The sequence below is a fragment of the Procambarus clarkii genome, chromosome 52, assembly GCF_040958095.1.
Source record: "Procambarus clarkii isolate CNS0578487 chromosome 52, FALCON_Pclarkii_2.0, whole genome shotgun sequence".
Lineage (NCBI taxonomy): Eukaryota > Metazoa > Arthropoda > Malacostraca > Decapoda > Cambaridae > Procambarus > Procambarus clarkii.
In genome coordinates, this window is record NC_091201.1 from 25899479 (window position 1) to 25918127 (window position 18649).

The following is an 18649-nucleotide window of genomic DNA, read 5'->3' on the forward strand; positions in this document are numbered from 1 at the left end:
AACTTCCTTTTACCACTGTCTACAATCTTCTCAAGGACCTGCAGGCGAGGGGAACACTATACTCCATTGGACAACCGGTGTCTAACCGGTGTCCAACCGGTTGGTAACTTGTCCCCTACACTAATTTTTACCCTTCACACATATCCCAAGTGCACTGTACCCGGCCTGGGTACAGAACCGTCTCTGGGGCTGTATTTCCACTCCGTCAGAGATTATATTGCTAAATTCCATCCCCTCCCCCCTGAAACTTTCCTCTTCACGGAACACGTCTGGCTCGTCAGTGAGGGAGACTCACAGATCCGAGGGGAAACTGAAGATTAGTAATGGAAAGCTGGAGGTTGTGAGGGAATATAAGAGTAGCTGAGGTGACTAGGAGGAGGCTGAGGGGAAAGAAGGAAAGATGGGGGAGAGGGGAGAGGAAAAGGGGAAGCTTCGAGATAATGAATCTAGTCTGTGTAGGGGAAGTGGAGGGAGCAGTGTGTGTATGTGTGTGTGTGTGTGTGTGTGTGTGTGTGTGTGTGTGTGTGTGTGTGTGTGTGTGTGTGTGTGTGTGTGTGTGTGTGTGTGTGTGTTCATGCGTGTTTGTGTGTCATTTTCACTGGCATTTTCCATTGTATTTAGCTTATTTTAGTTGCTTCATCACATTTTCTTTGTCATTTCCAACTTATTTTATTTGCTTCTTTACATTTTCTTTATCATTTTCAGCTTATTTTAGTTGCTTCATCACATTTTCTTTAGCATTTTCAGCTTTTGTTCTGATGTTCTTAATGTTCATGTAATCGTTCATAGGTCTGTGGCATATATATTTCAATCCTTTTCTGCCCTCTGTATTTTTTTTTTTCTACCCCTGTTTTTTTGAGCTTCTTATCATTATCTTTTGCTAAGAAATAGATTATTTCCTCCCAAACTATTTATCCTTATTGTTGGTGTGTGTATCTCTCTTCAGCCTCTTTGCATCTCATTTTGACTTGATCTATCATTTTCTGGCTTGTCTAATCTCGAATTCATTTCTTGAATTGTACACTTGTCATGTATTCTCTCTTATGCTAGTGTAATGTCCTCTTCTGTACTCAGTTCTTTCTCCTTTCCACTGACCTCGGTAGATCGAGAGGTGTAGCTAGAACAGATAAACAGAAGGAGACAGAAGGAAAAATACAGGAAGGGAGACAGTTGAAATATGACTTGGGAGAGTGCAACAGAACAGACAAAAACACAAGAGTGAAGAGAGACAGTAGGAAAGAGAGAGAGAGTGAGAGAGAGGAGGGAAGAGAGAGATGGGAGGGAGATAGAACGAAATAAAAAACTGACTAGGGGTGGAAGAGGTGATGGAAAATTGCATCTAATTTGGTAATCAATGAGAGGGGGAAAATAAAATGGAGAAAAGAAATTTCCTCAACTAAGGGGAAAATGGAATCGTTCGAGGAGGCTGAGAGGCAAGAGGTCGTGTGAGGGAAGGCATGGGGTAGGGAGGGAAGGCAAGGGGGTCGTGCAAGGGAAGGCAAGGGGTCGTGCAAGGGTAGGCATTGGGTAGGGAGGGGATGCCAGAGTTGGCAAGGGAAGGTAAGGGATTACGAGTGCAGCCAATAGTAGAAAGGTAAGACATGTGGGGGAAACAAAGGAAGGCAAGGGGGTAGTGATGGAACCCTGAGGTAGTGAGGAAAGGGCTTGGAATAGTAAAGGGGAAACTGTATTACTGAAATAAAGGGCTATATAAGCCTTAAGGTAAGTTTTAGGCAAAGTCTTTTGTTTTTAATTCACTCAGATTGTTCATTTAGATTAGATAATTAAGATTGTATGAACAGAATCTAATTACCAAAAAATACAATCTCGTCCGTCTTACACAGGCCAGATTATTGTCTCCTGAGATAGAGTGCAGTTACTAAACAATCAACCACCAGGTGATTAGGGTGTTCTTATACAGTGCTAATCATCACCCTTACACTTTCACATCTACCCTACACCGGCGATCTGTTTACAGATCTGTTCTCTCACACATACCACAGTTGGTTAATGAGTACTCAACCCCAGAAATTAACTAATGATCATTTACGAGGTTAAAACACAATTTAACCCTTGTTTATTCATTATGGGGCTGCTTGACGTATCAGTGAGGGAGAATCTGAAAGAATAGTAATACAAATAATAATAATAACTAATTATAATTAAAATACACAAGTTCGTGTGCCAGTCGTGACTTAATGAGCACAGTAGTTGTGCATTATATACATGGTGTAGATAAGTAGATGGAATCCTCGGGTAGATGAGGATTACAAGATGTCAAGGATGGCTGATGGATGTTAAGGAAGGCTGGTGGATGAGTCGGGCGGCTGGTGGATTTGAAGGAGAGTCTAATAGATGTAAAAGAAGGCTGATGGATGTACTTGGAGACTACAGACCGGTCGGTGGCACCTCATTAGGAACGTAGCAGGAACGTCAAAGCTGTTGGAGAGAGAATTAAGATCGTAAAAAAGCCTCTTGATTGTATGGGAGTCTAGGGGGGGGGGGGAGCAGGAGGCTAAGGGGAGCACTGGGGGATGGTAAAAGAAAACGTGATTGGGGTAAATTATGAGATAAGAGATTGTGAGGGGGAGGGGGGGGGAGAAGCCAAGAGTGAGGGTTGCAAAGCTGAGGGGGGAGAGCTGGAAGCCTGGCGGGGTGAGGCGTCTAAACTGGTTAGGGTAGGGGGAGGTAGGGAGGAAGGGGGAGTGAAGTGAGGGGAAGCTGGGGGAGTAATGAGGGGAGGCTCCAAGGGGAGGCGAGGGGTAGCTAGAGGGGTGTAATCAGAATGGGAAGCGTAAGGTGGAGGTTGTGAGTGGGGTTATAGTTGTGAGGGGGGGAGGGTTAGTGATTGTGAGGGAATGCTGGGATTGTGAGGGAATGCTGGGATTGTGAGGGGATGATGAACTTTTTTATTTCTTTAATATATATAAAATATTCTTCCACAGACGTGGCTATATGAACAAATCCGTAGGGGGGGGGGCCGTGATGAGGGTTCGAATCTACGCACGGGATGTTCACAGATGCGCCTTAAATAACTGTACCACGAGTTATTCATTTGATTTGAACATCCGGCCCTTGTGGATTTGTTCAGCTGATAATTCACGTTATTGTGCTTTTTGTGTGTATACATGGCCATATATTTATTTATACAATACTAATCAGCATGGCATCAATAGGAGGTGCCTTACCCCAGTCGGTTGTCCAGCAGAGAGAGAGCACCGGTTGTCCAGCAGAGAGAGAGCACCGGTTGTCCAGCAGAGAGTTTTGTCTCTCAATTTGTTCTGTCCTTCGTGGACAAGGTTAGAAATCTGTTAAATATCATGTAGTGTAGTGAGTTACTGAGCACTCAACTACAGGTGATTGTAGTGATATACAATGTTAACCAGGATATATATATACAATCATCCATGCTTTGCTTCTAGTAGATATACGACATATGAGACGTATAGGAACAAGAAATGTAGTGTGAATAATAATAATTAAAAACAGTAGCTTTTCAAAGACCTGTTATACTACTATACCTAAAACAGTTATGTATTAGACAAAAAAGACTTACCATATATGTATAATGATTAACTGTAAATACAAAGATACTGAAATGATCTGTTATTAGCTGACATTGTAATTATAAGGCGTGCAGGATAGATGTAAATATTAATGTAATATTCTCCGTTGAGGTCTGATAAAGACCTTTTGTGTCTTTTGTAATTGATTCTTTATTTTTGTTATGTATATATTTTTTTATTATTTAATTTTTTTGCGCTACGGCTCACAGGATGAGTTACGGGTTAGACAATAAAAATAAATCAAATGGTCTGTTTGTTTTTACACAGAGCGGGTTATAGAGATCTGTTCTATATATGTATGAATTCACATATAGCACAGTGAATTATTGAGCACTCAGCCCCCCCCCCATCCGATACAAAATAAGGTGATTGAAGTATTTTGACAATTCTAACTAGTGGTTTTGTTTATCCATTAGTACCATTGTCTTATCTCCATTATCTTATCACCCACTATATCCAATAAGGCTGGATATAGTGTGGTGGTGGGGGTGGTGGGGGGGTGGGAGGGCTGTTAGAGGATGTGAACAATGACGTTGCAAGTTAACGAGTGACAATGGGGGGTGTGAGGAAGGGGGGGGGGGGAAGGAGCCCTCAGATAATGAGGGGTAAGTTGGAGTGCCAGAAAAAAAAATGAGATGAAGTTGTAGATAGTAAGGTAAATCGTGGTGTATTGAGGCAAATCGAATGGTGTTGAGGGGAAGTTTGAGATAGCTAGAGCAGGTTTGAGAGGGTGTTAGGGGGATAGTGATGAGAGGCTAGGAGTAGTGATGATTGGTTAGTGATACCTAGCCAAAGAGCAGTGAAGGGGATAGTGTGCAGTGATAGCAGGCAGAAGAATAAGTCTGAGGGGGCAGTGAGGGGACGCTGAGGGGTCGCTAAAAGCCTGAATTGGCGAGGGGGAGGGAAGATGAGGGGGAATGTTTGCGTAAAGGGAGGGCAATAGGCCTACGCACTTGAGGGGCGGAGACTGAAAATAGGCCTATGGATTATCAGGAGAGGGAAGGCCTGGGAGTGGCGAGGGGAGGAGTTCATGGGGGTTTTTGAATCGAAAAAAGGGACTAAAATGGTGCTAGTCATGAGGATACAAAATGGAAGGCCAAGTCATATATATTATCACAGGGTGTTGAGTTCCTTCAGCTCCTCAGATGGCCGCCAGGCAACCCTGAAGGTAGTGTGCATTTCCCCTCTGTATTTTCCAACGCCCCAGCGTGGCAATCAAGCTGATGACTCTTGCGTCTCTTTTGTTTCGATTAGCTTAGAACCCAGATCTATCAAAAAGCTAGTGGGACTTTTTACCCAAGACATCAAGCCTCTCCGAGGCAATGGAGACAAAATTGTAATGGTGATCTAGATCTCTGTACTTGCGAGACTTGGTTGATTCCTTGTGAGTGGCACCCATAGTGGTGCCACTGAAAAATGTACACTGAAATCAATGTAAATGATAGCCAAGGTTGATACGGCCATATTGACACACTAACTGCCTAACCGTTCTTCTAGGAGTTTCCTGTCATCCCATCTCAGTGGCCATCTGGGTCATCAGAGCTACGAGGCATTTGGTTACAGGGCGCTCTCTCTCTGCTGGACAACCGGTGCTCTCTCTCTGCTGGGCAACCGGTGCTCTATCTCTGCTGGGCAACCAGCTGTAGTAAAGCACCTCTTTTTGATGCCAATAAATTTATTGAGTCTTGACTCCCATCCTCCTGTGCTTTTGGCAAAGCAAGCCATGCTGGCCGTACCTGCTATACAATCCACACACATACTAGCATAGTTTGTGTGGACTGAAACAGCAACTAGAATTCGGAGGATGTGAATCACGGGCCAGTTAATGCTGATATTGGGGGGTTGCTACTCACCCTCAAATATATATTTATAGTTACATACTTATATATTATAAGCATGCAGAAGTAAGCACCTGTTTCCTAAGGTTGTAAACAACTATTTCAATAATCACAACGATAAAAAAAAATTAATATAATGATTCATAAAAATAATATAAATATTTTAGTAAATCGAAACTACAATTTACGTAAACAAAGAAAAAAAAAAGTGAGAAACAAGATAAAATAATGAAGAAAGTGTTGAATCATTTTACAGAAACCTGAAACCAGCCGCCAATTAAAAATAGAAAAACATAAGGGAATTACGGATCCCCCTTTTGTTATAAAGGCTTGGATTCCCTAAGCCTCTGTACCTAAGGCCTTCGTAATGAGGACATCATCCTCCAGCAACCCCCCCCCCCCCAGAACAGCCGTGAGGTGTGAGAATCCCTCTTTCTCTCCAGATACGTGTCTTTGTTTTGCTTTTTTGTATATGTGTATTGATTTGCTATTTTTTGTTTTAATTAGATATCAACTTACAAAATCAAAATCAAAAATCAAAATCAAAATCAAATCAATCAAAAAAAGTTATTTAACATTCACAAACGCAGATACAGGAGTGAGGGGAAGAGCTAGTGAGGGGAATGGAAGTGAGGGAAGGAAAAGGGAGAGGGGGGATAAAGGAAAGGGGGAGTGATGGACGGTAAGTAAGGAAATAGAAATCAAAGGGTGAAATGTGAAGGGTTGAGATAATGGGAGTTGGGGGGATTGTGATTAAGGATTTGAGAGGGGGAGTGATGGTGATTGAGGGGGGTGACTGGATAGGAATTGAGGGACGAAGGGATAGGGATTGAGGGATGAAGGGATAGGGGTTGAGGAAATGGTCATTGATGGGGGAGAAGGATGAGGCTTGAAGGAGTAGAGGGTTGAGTGATGGGATTGCGATTGATGGGGCGAGGAAGATGGGAACTGACGGGGTGACGAAACTGTAAGACACATTATGAGGAAATGTGGAATTTGAAGGAACTAGAGAAATGAGGGAGTGAGAGAAAGAAAGAGAGATGGGGGGGGGGGATGGGGGATGAGTTAGAAAAAATTATTCCATTGATGTTTTAGGCTTCAGGCCTATATACAGACCTATGATGAATTATTATGACCGTTATTCTTGCTTACAGACCAACTCGAAAGTATATTTGAGGTCTAAACACGCGCTAGGATAAACAGTGTATGTTTATACACAGTGTATATACGTCGAGGAGCAAGATATACTTGTCGATGTATATACACAAACGAGAATGATATAAAAACTCTGTGTATATACACAGACAAGCGAAAGTATACACCAGTCGGATGTATATATTGTGTTGGTTCGACTGTAAACTTATGTTAAAAGGAAATGTCACATTTTAATATCGAAGTTTTTTTTTTTTTTTAAGTAAATATTTTAATCTTCAGGGTTACTGGCGGAATCCAGAGCATATTATATGACTCTTGGATATATTATATAACTCTTGGATATATTATATTGCTCTTAGGAATGTTATATTACTCTTGGGTATCTTATATTTATCTTGGGAATAATATGTTACTCTTAGGAATAATATATTAGTCTTTGAAATATGTTCTTAGTGTAAAATTATAATTTCTATATAGTGCCTAAGATCTTCCAACTTCTGGAGGGTTACTAAGACCACCTCAACAGCTTATTGACCCACCAGCAAGTATGCTCTCAAGGGTTAAATTACCTCTCATTGCACAGAGACCGAGAAGTATGAGTTTACACTGGTTTACATCAAAGTAAATCCCTCAGTGTACATATATATATATATATATATATATATATATATATATATATATATATATATATATATATATATATATATATATATATATATATATATATATATATATATATATATTATCTGGAGTATACTGTTTTTTGTGATAAAATATATTATGCTAGCCTGGTGGATATATTGTATACAATTGTGCTGTATTATTACACACAGAAATCACAATAGCGTGATGCATCAAATGAACAAATCCACAAGGGCCGTGATGAGGATTCGAACCTACGTCATGGGAACCAAGGTCTGGGATCCTCTCGGATGTAGGTTCGAACTTTCGTCACGGCCCTTGTTAATTTGTTCTTGTGATGTATTATGTTAGTCTATGGGTATATTATATGAGTTTCTTGTATTACATTAGTCTGGGAGGTACATTTTACCTGTCTTCTGCAGTATATATTATATAGTTTGTGACTATATAATATATTCCATTCTCCTTCTCTCTCTATCTCACAATCTCCCTCCTTCCAACCTACACATTCTCTCCTTCTCCCCCAAGATCTCTCACCCTTTAGTCCTCCCTTTCTCCAATAGAACAAAATATGCTGGTAAGAAACACACACACACTATAGAAAATTAAACCCCACATTTCAGACTAGTGAACCTAGGGACCCGTTTCCGATCACGGCAGCCGGCGGGAAAACATATGGCCAAAGTTGCCTTCACCCTGATGCTCCTGTGACCTAGCAGTAAACAGATACCTGGGAGTTAGACAGCTGTTATGGGCTGCTTCCTTGGTGTGTGTATGTGTGTGTGGGGGGAAAAAATTAGTTAGTAATTAGTAACAGTTGATTGAATGTCAGTTGAGAGGCGGGGCCTAAAAACTAAAGCTCAACCCCCGCAAGCACAACTAGGTAAATACACAAAGCAGCATTGTTCACAGCAAGGAACAGCATTACGAGGGAATCATAGATGGAAACTCGAGACGCAAATGAGTCACAGAGACGTCAGAAGGAACTTTTTCAGTGCCAGAGCAGTCAATAAGTGAAACAAGTGCACACGAGGAGTCAAAATAACGTGGCTGAAATATGTTGTTCCAAACCAAAATGGAACAAATTAGACGAAGAAATCGTTGAAGCAAATTCTATTCATTTTTTCTTTTAAATAAATAGGATTAAAGCATGAGAAATGAGTCATTGCATTAATCTAAGAACGTTCGGAGGATGGGGGCCAGGAGCCTAACTCGACCCTTCAAGCACATCTAGGTGAGTACATTTACACACATACACACTTTTACACATGTGTGTACGCATACTTTTACACATAGAAATGAATCGTGCTGCATTCCTCGACACCTGCTTCCAGCCCCGTATGCACATAGCACATATCTTGCAAGAATTGAACATATGTACATATGTGCAAGAATGTAAAGAATGAATGTACATATGTACAACAATTGTACACATGCACAAGAATGTAACAACTCAAATTATATGTATATATCTCAAAAGAATGTATATATCCCAAAAGAATGTATATATCTCAAAAGAATGTATATATCTCAAAAGAATGTATATATCTCAAAAGAATGTATATATCTCAAAAGAATGTATATATCTCAAAAGAATGTATATATCTCAAAAGAATGTATATATCTCAAAAGAATGTATATATCTCAAAAGAATGTATATATCTCAAAAGAATGTATATATCTCAAAAGAATGTATATATCTCAAAAGAATGTATATATCTCAAAAGAATGTATATATCTCAAAAGAATGTATATATCTCAAAAGAATGTATATATCTCAAAAAAAATCTTCCACACCACACAGCACACCACCACCACCACCTTACACAATCAGTAACAAGCGATAACTCACCTTCACAATTAAGCTACGATGTATAAACATCCATGAAAATTGCCCTAATCCTAATTGCCGGATCAACATGCCGAGATTACAATGAATATATGTATATTTTTTTGGGTATCCGAATATGTCATTATAACCCAGTAATCATCCGCTAGGAAGATGATACGCAAATCTCTCGGTTCTTTGTTAGTTTTTGTCCCTTGGGTAATGTTCCCATGATCCCAGGAGAGTCCCCTGAGTTTTCTGGCGTTGAAATGATTACCAAAACCTGAATTTAGCAACTTTATTATACTTTTTTCCCTCGTTTAATATAAATTAATTACCACTGTTTATATGTTAGAGGGAAATATATATGTGTTGGGTAGGGATAGATGACAATGGGTCGTGTCTGTGCATTAGGCGAACATGCAGTTAGAAAGGCGGGGTCCAAGAGCTATAATACCTCGATCCTGCAGCCACAAATCAATGGTAAATATAAATGTTTATATAAACATATTATTTAAGAACTTTCTGACCTGATCAGGGTTCGAACCTGTACTACCAGGTCCGCCCCCCTGGTATACACAACAAGGTATAACACAGGTATAACAAGGTATATAACATAACAAGGTACCATAACACAGTACCATAACAAGGTACCATAACCCCTTCACTTTCGAGTGCCTGTAAGGACTGGTTACTCCTGGAGCTTATTAACTTAGCTCCATGACTAGCCAATCCAAATCTCGTGGTGCAAGTTAGGCACAGTTTTTCATCCAATCCTGGTGCATGTTCCGGCCGCGCTTAGCCAACTGGAATGAAGAGAATTATGACGGAAAACAGCCAAGCCATTACGACTATATAGCACTTAATAGGGATCTGGATAAAGAGATGGGATTGGACGGGGGAAAGGAATGGTACCCAAGCACTCGGACGGTCGAGGATTGAACGCCGACCTGCATGAAGCATCGCTCTACCATCCAGCCCAAGTAGTTAGGCCTACAAATGTGAAAGAGAGCTAGAATGATACCAAAGCAAACATATATATATTTTTTCTTCATTTGAATAGAGAGAGTTTGAAAATGAACTCAAAGATCATTTTGCAATGTTATTGGGTCTGAGGTGTTTCGCTGAAGCTACCCTTCATCATCTTCAGAGGCAGAGAGAAAGTACAGAATAGCAGAGGTGACGTTATTTTTCCACGAATTCTTATTAATAGTGAGAATTCATAACTCATTTTCATTCATTCTCATACTGCTAGCTGTGATGTGGTCTTATGGATTATAGGACATACATATACATGTTTCTGTTGACAGCGGGTTGATTCTTTGATATGTATAGTACTTCAACTATGTATATTCTCTTAATATCGTCGAATATGTCGATAATTTTATTTATTTTGAATATTATACTGAATTATATTAAATTATATTGAACTATATTGAATTATATTGAATTATATTATAATTATTGAATTATATTGAATTATTATTTTGAATTTTATTTTATTTGGCGATTATTTTATTTATTTTGAATATTATATCACATCATTTGGATATTCCAAATGATGATTTATTAATTGTCTGTAGAAATAATATGATCCTTGACAGAACCTTTTCTTTCTTTTGTAGCATTGTCAGGCGTCTTGAAAGAGATGTTGTCTGGCGTGTATAATGAGATTGTTAAGTGACTGACACTTCCCAAGTTGGCCTATAATAGCATAGACAACATTCTTCTCTTTCAAAGTGTTTCATTAAGTGTCGGGAGAGTTCTTCGTCGGGATGTTGACGCTCCTCTTGTTCTACACGTGATAGTGAGTTTGTCAGAACTTGGTTATGGAAGTAAAGTTTAATTAACACCAGATGGGGGAGGGGGGGGGAACACTTAAGACTTCATCTGATTGACATTCAACTTCTTTCTTCAGAAAATGAGATGTCATATGAGAGGAAAGTTTTTTTTTTCTCCTCGGAAGACAGTATTCCGGATAGAGGCTTGGAACACTTGGAACACTTCGGACACTTCGAAGTGTTGGAACACTTCAGGCGGAGACTTGCTGTGTTGGCAAGGTTGGACTTGTTTTTCACGCCAGTACACACACACACACGTCTCGCACGCATGCACGCGCGCGCACACACACACACACATACACACACACACACACACACACACACACACACACACACACACACACACACACACACACACACACACACACACACACACACACACACACACACACACACACACACACACACACAACCACCGTAACATTTAACTACCAAAAACGAAACAAAAAATTCAAATCGAAAAAATATTACGCCCTCAAACAAAATTTACCGAACAGACCCAGCAATAGCGACAAATACTACAACAAGACAATAGTATTTACCCACCACTCCATGAACGGAGATAACATACATCATCATCATTCTCTCTCTATCATCCCAGACGCTATTATGCGTCCCATAACATCAATAGCTCATCATTGCCTACTGACCTAATTAGTAGCAGAAGTTTTGACTGAGTTTTTAGCACCTTTGACTGAGTCAACCTCAGTCAAAGGTGTCTCATGGATGAACAAATATGATTACTTGCAGTTCTCATCAGGAATGAGAATATTAGCCTGTTGCATAGGTCAATATTTTTTGTGACTATCATCAATGCGAAAACATCATCTCCTTCACACACACACAGGTGTAAGAAATGATTAACACAAAGGTGTAAATATAAGCAAGTACAGGTAGTGTATCCAATTTCTTTTCTGCTCTGACACTTGAATGTAATTATCTCTTGTATTCCATTTGGTTTATTCAGATAGTTCGAGTGTGTGTCTCATTACCCTTGTGCATCCCTGATGTTTAACTCTAAAGATCTGTATGTCGCAATCATGTCTCCTGTGTATATTTTCCTCTTTCAATTAGGAGAGATATTCCTCTTTAGCCTGGCTTCACGACTATTGCCTCTCAGTCCTGATACTTGCCTCGTGGTAGTACTCTGTGCTTTCTCCAGTTTTCTGTGTTATATATTGAACAAGATAGCATTAGACACTGGTGTCAAATGTCGCTTATTCCAGGAGGCGTCTGATATATGTAGTATACGAGGCCCTGAACGACTTCGTTGTCGTCTATCCGAGGGTAGTTCCTTAGTTATTTATCCTCGCAAACACAGTCTAATCGAGGGGTTCATATCTGGCTGAAAATACTTGTTTTCACTGCCTAAATCGTATGGTATCATTACCATTAACCATGAGCACGACCTTCCGTCTCCAGCACACGTGTTCCTTACTTTTCAGTCGTTGGAAATATTGTAGCAGCCAAGTCTAGACCATTTTAGCAGTTTGTTCAAGTCTTTTGGTTTATCGCAGTCATCCATTGGGTCTATGTGAATCGGGGAAACATTCACCTTTTACATCTTTTTACTGTACGGGGCTCTTTTTCTCACTGTGACTCTTTGTTTTCCATTGCTTAGGGACTCTGTTATATGTTGGGACACTTTGTTTCCCTCTGACCAGATGGGAACCTTGTTTTTCCTCTGGGAATGTAACTCTCTCTCTCTCTCTCTCTCTCTCTCTCTCTCTCTCTCTCTCTCTCTCTCTCTCTCTCTCTCTCTCTCTCTCTCTCTCTCTCTCTCTCCTCTCTCTCTCTCTCTCTCTCTCTCTCCTCTCTCTCTCTCTCTCTCTCTTCTCTCTCTCTCTCTCTCTCTCTCTCTCTCTCTCTCTCTCTCTCTCTCTCTCTCTCTCTCTCTCTCTCTCTCTCTCTCTCTCTCTCTCTCTCTCTCTCTCTCTCTCTCTCTCTCTCTCTCTCTCTCTCTCTCTCTCTCTCTCTCTCTCTCTCTCTCTCTCTCTCTCTCTCTCTCTCTCTCTCTCTCTCTCTCTCTCTCTCTCTCTCTCTCTCTCTCTCTCTCTCTCTCTCTCTCTCTCTCTCTCTCTCTCTCTCTCTCTCTCTCTCTCTCTCTCTCTCTCTCTCTCTCTCTCTCTCTCTCTCTCTCTCTCTCTCTCTCTCTCTCTCTCTCTCTCTCTCTCTCTCTCTCTCTCTCTCTCTCTCTCTCTCTCTCTCTCTCTCTCTCTCTCTCTCTCTCAGCAGGACTCACACCGCCGGATAGGGAGCTGACAGCCAGCTGGTCGCATAAAGTTGAACTATGCGGACGACGCCTCATCCTGGGCATTTTTCATGGTGAGGACCCACTAAGGTATCGTTCTAGTGAACACAACCACCACTGGTAGCACCACTTACAGCACCACCACCAGTACTGACACCACCACCACTACTGGTAGCAGCAGCCGCGCCACCACAACTGATAGTAGCAGCACCACTATCACCAACATTCTCAGCACCACCACAATTGACAACGGCAGCACTACCACCACCACCATCACCATCGCAAGTAACACTCAGCACCATCACACCCCGACAAGCACCACCACCACCACCACTCCTGGTAGCAACAACACTACAACCCACACACACTCAACACCACTACCACCACAGGTAACCTCCAGGTGCTGTGATGCTGGTTGCTGGTTGCAGGTGCCTTGCTTGCACCAGCAATCGCGTCTAGTTCCCTCCATTTGGTTGAATCAGTGGACGAGTTTTTCCTGCCTCTTGGTTGCTGGGTTGTCAGAATCTTCGTTTGAGAGGATCTTCGTTTCTTCCTTTGGTTACGGTTATTGAGATCCTTCGAGGTCCAAGAGTTATCTCCTTTAGTTGCGTGGAAGTCCGTGTGGTCCTTTGAAATGTGCTCTCTTTAATTACGTCGAGAAATATTCTTGTAGTCCTGGGAAAAAGTTCCTTTAAGTAATTACTCTTAGTGGCATGTTTTGCTTCTATCGAGCAAGTCTTAAATTTCCGCTAAAAAGAGTTCCTGTGCTAAGATGAGCGAAGCAACCCAGATTTACAGGATCTTGCTTTGAAATTGCTTACAAAAATAAATAAATAAAAATATTCTCTTAATAGGGACGGTTTGATCGTGTGTGAAATAACATAGTCCAGTCATTATAAGGAATGTCAAAGATCGAGAAAGTTTGAGTGAACCTCTCAGTAGAGGATCTGAGGTAATACGACCCGCGAATGACCTGGTTTCATGCAATGATTCAAACCTCCTTTGGGTACTTGACGGTCTAAGTACCACGACTTGCTCTCCAAAGATCGATGTGTCAGTCTCGTTAGTGACTTAAGAGCCCCGAACAGAGGGGGGGCGGGGGTGCTTGAGCCTTTTGGTGTCGAATTGATCGAGTGATTGTCGAACTTCCATGCCGTCACAATAACGAAGTCGACAACATTAATGAACCCTCCTTATGGTTTTCGAGTCATTTCTTGAATAACTTGGCCGATCGTTCCTTTCTCACCAGGGGTGACACGAGGAGGTGACACCGGGGGTGACACTGTGTCGACAGGAGAACAGGTAGAGACAAGTACAATTAATTGTATTAATTATCTCTCCACTTTACCTGATGATAACCTTTTTGTCATGTGCGTTCGTTAGCTTTCATAACACGTGTTATTTTCTGATCAGTTCACGCTATCAAAGGTACGTGATTGGTGGTTGAGAGATGGGTTGTTGTAGAACATATATACCGTGTTATATAACCACATATACCGTGTTATATAGCCACATATACCGTGTTATATAGCCACATATACCGTGCTGTTAAGTAACACGGAATGTGTTCGGGAGAGGTGGGCGTACGTCGCTATTCTCTATCTCCCTCTATGATCGTACGTCGGTGTTAACAGGAGTGATATATATATATATGTAACAGGAGTCATATATGTAACAGGAGTCATATATGTAACAGGAGTCATATATGTAACAGGAGTCATATATGTAACAGGAGTCATATATGTAACAGGAGTCATATATGTAACTGGAGTCATATATGTAACAGGAGTCATATATGTAACAGGAGTCATATATGTAACAGGAGTCATATATGTAACAGGAGTCATATATGTAACAGGAGTCATATATATTCAGGAGTCATATATGTAACTGGAGTCATATATGTAACAGGAGTCATATATGTAACAGGAGTCATATATGTAACTGGAGTCATATATGTCACAGGAGTCATATATGTAACAGGAGTCATATATGTAACAGGAGTCATATATGTAACAGGAGTCATATATGTAACAGGAGTCATATATGTAACAGGAGTCATATATGTAACAGGAGTCATATATGTAACAGGAGTCATATATGTAACAGGAGTCATATATGTAACAGGAGTCATATATGTAACTGGAGTCATATATGTAACAGGAGTCATATATGTAACAGGAGTCATATATGTAACAGGAGTCATATATGTAACAGGAGTCATATATGTAACAGGAGTCATATATGTAACAGGAGTCATATATGTAACAGGAGTCATATATGTAACAGGAGTCATATATGTAACAGGAGTCATATATGTAACAGGAGTCATATATGTATAACAGGTGAACCCAATATATTCGACAACACCAAAAAACTGCAGACGATACCGTAATCCAAAATCTGACTCGAGGAAATTAGTTTTTTTTTTTAATAATTACGAACGCGATGAATTTTTTTTTTTTCGTAAGTTCCAAACCTGCTCAGCTCTAAAGCTTTCCTCGCTTATTGCAGTTTTGGTGCTGATTAAAGCTTGACAATGATACCCACACCTGTGTCACTTTCGCAAAATATGCAAAGCAAAAATATTTGGATCCAATATTGCATAAAAATGCAATAAGAAATTCCTAACCTTATCATATTAGAGGGGAAAAAAAAAGATTTGCCTCATAACATTCCATCTCGATCCTGTCAACTGATTGGCCTAGAGCGGTGATGATGCCAACTCATGTTCACAACAATATTGGAATTCATCTTGTCAAGAGATGGGGCCACACATAGGATGCGCGGGTTTTTTGTTTTTTTTTCCTCTCGTCTGCGCATATGATCTCCGCCAAGCTGGTTAGCGCTTCCAAATTTACATCTAATAATAAATCTTCACTAAAAACGTCATAATATTCTGCGATAAAAACGGAAAAATATAGATAATCAACAATATTTCGAAACCAATCCCCTCCAGACCAAATCTTGTGCAAGGAAGCCTATCCTGGATCCTCAAAGTCTTGTTATTGATCACCCTTCATCCTCCTCCCTCTCCCTCCCCGCAGGATGGTATCTTCCTACTAAATACACACGCACGATGTCATTAGCCACGACGTCCCTCAAAACTTTTTCATTCCGGAGAAATTGGAGTTGCCTTTCAGACCGGCCAGGCATCAATATTCGGGTCCCTCCTTTGATATTGGAATGTGGGCCGGCTTCTTCCTTCCTTCCCAAGTCTCCTTACCCACCCACCCCCCATTCCTTTCCCTCCCCCCCCTCCCCCCATGGCCCCATTGTTATAATTAATGTTTTCTTCTCTTTTTTTTTTACTTTCCCCATCAGCCCTTTTCCTCTCTGGTGAAAGTTTAATTGTAAATGCCGCTGTTTGAGGGCTGTGTATGACAGGGAAATACACAGGGTTCTGAAGGCGCTATAATATCTCTAGGAGATGGTGGGCTGAAAGTATTGGAAATTTTTGGGTATTCTCATAATATGCTAATAGTCATTTCTTGTTTAGATAAACTTTGGGGGGGGGGGGGTTGGTTGGTCTCGTGAGATACGGTAAATAATTGTTACAGTTTGTAAATGTTTATAGTTATTTGAAGAGGGAGGGGGGGGTGGTGAGGGAGGGGGGAGGGGGAGGGGGAAGGGAAGGAAATCATGAAGGGACAGCACCAAGTCATTACGACTATATAGCACTGGGAAGGGGTTAGGATAAGGATTTGAGATGGGGCGGGAGGAAAAAGAATGGTGCCTATTCCCGTTGGACGGTCGGGGATTGAACGCCGACCTGCATGAAGCGAGACCGTCGCTCTACCGTCCAGAACAAGTGGTGGTGGGGGGGGGGCCTACATCCTCACTACACACTCCCCCTAGTTGTACTCAGTGGTACTTGAGGGTAGGGCATCTGCTCTTAAGCCCCGCCTTTCGATCATCAATAGTTCAGTGCAGTGTCGAAGAGCGACGGTCTCGCTTCATGCTGGTCGGCGTTCCAATCCCCCGACCGTCCACAAGTAGTTGGGCATCATCCCTTCCCCTTCACCCCCATCCCAAATCCTTATCCTGAACACCTTCCCAGTGCTAGATAGTCGAAATGGCTTAACTTTTTCCCCCTGATGGTTCCCTTCCCTCCCTCTCCCAACAATGCCATAGAAAACTCTCCCTATAACGGATGAAAAAAAGAAAACCTTTGCAAATAAAGCAATCTGCAATGAGCATCAGCATTGCAAATGATCAAAAGGATCTCTTTTTTGCAACGGAGCACTTAAAGGTCGACGCCTGTTGCAAACCTTGCAATACGTTGCACTTTAAAATGGAATCGACGCATCCGTTGGATGCGTCGATTCTGCGACGTATTGGGTATTTTTCGTTTAGAAGCAGTTGTAATATATGTTGACCGTTGCTATATATATATATATATTGGCCTCGACAGGTCATAGAAAAGGTTGACTGGATTTGTACGTTTCTGGTTAGGCAAGAGTTGCATTTTTGACGGAATGGCTTCTGGAACAGGCCTCTGGAACAGGCATCTGGAACAGGCCTCTGGAACAGGTCTCTGGAACAGGCCTCTGGAACAGGCCTCTGGAACAGGCCACTGGAACAGACATCTGGAACAGGCCTCTGGAACAGGCCTCTGGAACAGGCCTCTGGAACAGGCCTCTGGAACAGGCCTCTGGAACAGGCCTCTGGAACAGGCCACTGGAACAGACCTCTGGAACAGGCCTCTGGAACAGGCCACTGGAACAGACATCTGGAACAGGCCTGTGCAAACTATGCAGCGTTAACCTCTTGTGACACCGTCTGAGTCTGATGGAGGAACAGAAATGGATGGGAAGAAATGGGTTAAAATTATGGAGGGGAAATGGGACAGGACGAGAGAAAAAGGCATAATAAGAGAAGATAAAGAGTGGGATCAGGGAAAGAGGAGGAAGGAATAAAGGTGGAATAGATATTTAAGAGAGAAGGAAAGAGGCGAAGGACACACACACAGAGGATTGTGAATAAATAGCGGTCAAGTGGAGAGGGAGAGAGAGAGAGAGAAAGAGAGAAAGAGAGATGAAAGTGTTCACGAAAAGGCGTCGTGCGAGAAAGCTAAGAGTAACATTATGTGGCGAATCAGGTCTCCAATTCCTCATAAGGGGTCCCTTTTCCCTCCTATCATCTTCCCCTTCCTTAACTTCCCCCACCCCCCTTTTCCCTCCCCCCCCCTCTTCTCCCTAAAAGCCCTCCCCCTCCCCCCCCCCTTTCCATCCCCCTCACAAATACAATTAATGTGAGGGCGAGGCAGGGCGTGTAGAATCAGAATGAAGAGAGAGACAGTGATGAAGGAGGAGGTATAGGAACAGAGATGAGAGAGGAGATGGAGACACAGGGATGAAGAAGGAGGTGGAGGAGGGCAGTGATAGGGGGAAAAAGAGGAGACTGAGAAGACATCATGGAATTAAGTCAGCTTATACACAAGATGGTAGATGTCTCCTTATTAGAGTCTTCAGCCATTGCCCCAAAAAGGAACAGGTTAAAAATTATATAAACTATATAAATATATA

At 41.6% G+C, this 18649-nt stretch overlaps 1 long non-coding RNA gene across 1 annotated transcript in view; it reads right to left on the minus strand.

The window, feature by feature from the left end:
- Positions 1-476: 476 nt before the first annotated feature.
- The window catches only part of LOC138352237 (uncharacterized), a 79282-nt gene continuing 61109 nt past the window's right edge, over positions 477-18649 (minus strand). The window contains exons 3-4 of the long non-coding RNA XR_011222720.1: positions 3189-3308; positions 477-2439 (exon numbers count right to left, since the gene is read on the minus strand). This is a non-coding gene — a long non-coding RNA (uncharacterized lncRNA). The remainder of the gene's footprint in view (positions 2440-3188; positions 3309-18649) is intronic.